The following is a 4,288-nucleotide window of genomic DNA, read 5'->3' as shown; positions in this document are numbered from 1 at the left end:
GGATATGGTTTATCCGAACAAATACATGAATATTCTCTAAGATCAGATAATTTAAAGAGGCAAATTTATCCCAGGTCTTAATTGTTCAATACATGTCTTAAGGCGGTGGCTTGTGGTGCCTCATGTGCGTGTGGTGGGTGTATACCTTAATTGCAATCTAAAAAAAAACTAAGAGTACATGTTCCGATTTTCTTATTTGAACAATTTGAACAACAAACAGAATTGATGCCTGCATGCATGTTCGATAATTTCAGGTTTTCCGAAATTGCCTGCAAGCAACAATCACTGACAAAAATCATAACAACAACAAACAACAACAAAGCCTTTAGTCCCAAACAAGTTGGGGTAGGCTAGAGGTGAAACCCATAAGATCTCGCAACCAACTCATGGCTCTGGCACATGGATAGCAAGCTTCCACGCACCCCTGTCCATAGCTAGCTCTTTGTCGATACTCCAATCCTTCAGGTCTCTCTTAACGGACTCCTCCCATGTCAAAATCGATCGACCGCGCCCTTTCTTGACATTCTCCGCACGCTTTAGCCGTCCGCTATGCACTGGAGCTTCTGGAGGCCTGCGCTGAATATGCCCAAACCATCTCAAACGATGTTGGACAAGCTTCTCCTCAATTGGTGCTACCCCAACTCTATCTCGTATATCATCATTCCGGACTCGATCCTTCCTCGTGTGGCCACACATCCATCTCAACATACGCATCTCCGCCACACCTAACTGTTGAACATGTCGCCTTTTAGTCGGCCAACACTCCGCGCCATACAACATTGCGGGTCGAACCGCCGTCCTGTAGAACTTGCCTTTTAGCTTTTGTGGCACTCTCTTGTCACAGAGAATGCCAGAAGCTTGGCGCCACTTCATCCATCCGGCTTTGATTCGATGGTTCACATCTTCATCAATACCCCCATCCTCCTGCAACATTGACCCCAGATACCGAAAGGTGTCCTTCCGAGGTACCACCTGGCCATCAAGGCTAACCTCCTCCTCCTCACAGCTAGTAGTACTGAAACCGCACATCATGTACTCGGTTTTAGTTCTACTAAGCCTAAACCCTTTCGATCCTGGACAAAAATCATAGACTAAAGAATTTATACAGAATAGAATTGGTAGGACATCTATAAAAAATAAAAATAAAATGCTTGAATTTGGCTATTGGATCCTGGAGAGAGAATTGGATTGCATAACGCTGTTTCATACTAATATTGAAGTAACAACTATATTAATGATAACATGAATTACCCACATCCCGTTGCTAAATAGCTGATATGGGCATTCCATCATGCAACTTGCGAGTGAATATCGTGTATTAGAAGCATTTCAGTAAGCAACTACAGGGAACCAAGATAATGTTGATGCATGCATGAAGAAAATCATGGGCAGTACAGCAGGAAGCTGGTGAGGAAGGAAATAAAAAATAATCATAACGATACAAATGCCTACCATAACATTGAGACGAAATTAATGTAAAAATGAACTTTTGAAACCAAATCACAACCGAATGTGAAGAACAGTTTGTTAATGTAGTAATTACAAAATAACTGGAGTTCAACCCAATAAAAGAAAAGATTAGTGTGATTATACGGTCTAACTGGCTATAAAACCAGTAGTTGGCGTTTTTTATTTTGCAAAGACTATTGGGCTTATATTGCTTTCAGAAGTCAATAAGCTACTACTATTAGGTAGAACCTCCAGGTCCATACACTAAAAGCAAAAAATAAAGTGGCCTTTAAATTGTATAATCCCAAACGCACATCCACTCAAGCTTCTCTGTATATAACTGACATCTCTCGTCACTTCAGGAAGGAAGCAGTGTATAACTCTAATCACAGCTTAGTCGAAATAGAGACTGAAGAATATGAGTCGTGTTCCCATCATGGCTGTGTCGCCTGAAGCATAGGAATTGTGCATCTCGTCGACCCTGTTGTCCTCCACCAGCAATTTGCATATTGGCCTGAGCATGGATGGAACTGAAGCATATGAATCGTGTTCCCATCATGGCTATCTCGCCTGAAGAATAGACACACACATCTTAATATGGTGGTTCTCTGCATGCATACATATTTGCCTGAATTTGGATGGTCCTGAAGAAAACCATACCTGAACATCCACGCTGTTGGTCCTGAAGAAACCCCATACACCTGCAGAACTTTGGCCATGTAAAATTTGGAAAGGTGCAGCTCCTCACCCATACAGGGCGTATGCATAGATAGATCAGAATATAACATATAGTACACATTAGTTTTGAGTGATTTCTTGCTAATCTGGACATATACGATGCGTGAGCGCCCTTCAGCTCGGGCGACACAGCAATCTCATGCCTCTCCCTCTCCCTCAGTTGGACCCAGTGCCATAGGAAGCCGCCGCCGCCGGAACAACCGCCTCCCTACGCTTCCCCGGAACGACCCCCTCTCCACGTTTTCAGCTGGGGTCACCTTGCCGTGTGCGTGCCGGCGTACATCGCGTCCTGCGTCAGGCTAGGCTAGGTTACACCTATTTCTTCATATTGGTTTTCTAAACGGAGGTAAGAGTTTGACCTGAAAATTAGACTGTATCTCAATCCATGGTATGCATAACATCAAACAGGTTGTTGGCAGATGCTTCTGAACAGATTTCACGGTTTACCAAATATGGATTGTTAGTAAAAACTGAAAACACTAAAGAAAGAATCAAGAGGGTAGTTTGGCCGTTGAAAATCCATTTACGTAGATGAATGGGGAGGGGGTGCATTGCTAGCACCTAACTCAGAGTCGTTGCTGCTTCTTGCTGCCTCCTACTGGATGCAAGTCACCGCTTGTGCGCTGCTGCCTCAAACACCTGTGCATGTAGCCAACAATCAGAGAGATAGGATAACAAATTAAGGGCAGAGAGCATGACGACGACAAGAGAAGATGCATCATTTAGTGGGTGCCGTCCGCAGGCCGCACACACCAGGCTGTCAGTCCACCGCCCCACATCAAGCTTAGTCGGGAGGAGACGTCCCCTTCCAGCCGGCGGCCAATCAACCATGGGTCGCAGCCGGAGCGCCAAGGATGAGCTCGGTCGGTATCCATCCATCCGGCGGTCAAGCAGGCCAGGGTCGCAGCCGAGGCGCCGTGGTCACTGAAGCCATTAAGAACGCGGTGATGGATGACCGCGGGCGGGCGCGGGCGACGGTGGAGAGGAAGGGCGGCGGTGGTGCGGATCTACTGAAGCCGCAGGGTTGGGGGCGGCGCACGGCGGAGGGGCGGTGGCCGGTGCTGGCGGTGGAGGGGCGCACTGGATCGTGGAGATGCGCTCGAGGCGGAGATATGACCTAAGTCGTCGTGTGGGTTCTATTTTTTCCGGGTTCAGGTTGACTTGTTAGGAGGATTGCGGGTCAAATTATCAAAAAAAGCGACGACTTTTTGGCAAAAACCCCGCGACGGTGAACTCGAAGACTCAATTCATGCTTTATCTATCCCTAATTACGCTTTCAGTTTGAATTTTAAAACATATTCAAGGTGATACTAAAAGTCATGTATTTTGGCTAATTTAACCCGTAATCTTCGGTAAGTGAACAAAAACGGTTCGATACTTTTTCGTCAAACCCCCGTGCACGCATCAGATCAAGCGGCGGCGCTCCCGATCCGATCGAGATGCAGGACGACGGCGGCAGGGCTCGGGGAACGGTGGGAAAGTGGCGGACGTCGGGGCGAGGTGGCTCAGGTCGGGATCCAATGCGGTGGCGATGCTCCATGGCCATGGCTGCTCGGTCTCCTGGGAAGAAGAGAGGAGGGAAAGAGGAGGTGAGATGGAGAGAAGAGAAGGCAGAGTAGGGACGGCGCGGCTTCCTGCTGCTGGTCCGGCGGTGGCTCCAGGTTTGATTTTCGGATTCCTCTCCTTCCCGCTACACGATGGGGGTTGCCCAGCTGCCACTCTCCCTACCCCGCGCACCTCCTCCCCCTAGCCGCACCTCCCTGCGTCCATGAAGACGCCGTCGTCCTCGCCTGCATCTCGCTGTTGTTTTGTTGTGCATGGATAAGGAGCGACAGATTTGACAGAAAATAGAAGAGAAAATTTTCTAGCGTAAAAGGAGAGGATCTCAGAACGAAGGGATTTTTTAGCTGTATTTAACGGACAATTTTGTGTGATTTTTCAGAATTTATAGCCAAGGTCTATTTGATTTGTGCAATGAAAATCAGATCCATCCATTGATTGATATAATTTGCTATCCTTCTTCGATTTGAGAGGTCAATCTGCATTGTTATCTATTCATTGGTGGCGATTTGCAAAAGAGAGCAGGAGGCAACGACGTCGT

At 47.2% G+C, this 4,288-nt stretch overlaps 1 long non-coding RNA gene across 2 annotated transcripts; it reads right to left on the bottom strand.

The window, feature by feature from the left end:
* Positions 1-1,445: 1,445 nt before the first annotated feature.
* On the bottom strand, positions 1,446-3,421 carry LOC123128279 (uncharacterized). Of its 2 annotated transcripts, XR_006463019.1 has the most exons (4): positions 2,941-3,344; positions 2,547-2,826; positions 2,110-2,476; positions 1,446-2,019 (listed from the first exon to the last, which is right to left on the bottom strand). It is a non-coding gene; the product is annotated as an uncharacterized lncRNA (long non-coding RNA). The 2 variants fall into 2 exon arrangements; XR_006463020.1 differs by having other exon boundaries at positions 2,110-3,421.
* Between the last annotated feature and the right edge of the window lie 867 nt (positions 3,422-4,288).

The sequence above is a fragment of the Triticum aestivum genome, chromosome 6A (genome assembly GCF_018294505.1).
Source record: "Triticum aestivum cultivar Chinese Spring chromosome 6A, IWGSC CS RefSeq v2.1, whole genome shotgun sequence".
Lineage (NCBI taxonomy): Eukaryota > Viridiplantae > Streptophyta > Magnoliopsida > Poales > Poaceae > Triticum > Triticum aestivum.
This window is presented reverse-complemented; position numbering and strand designations above follow the sequence as displayed.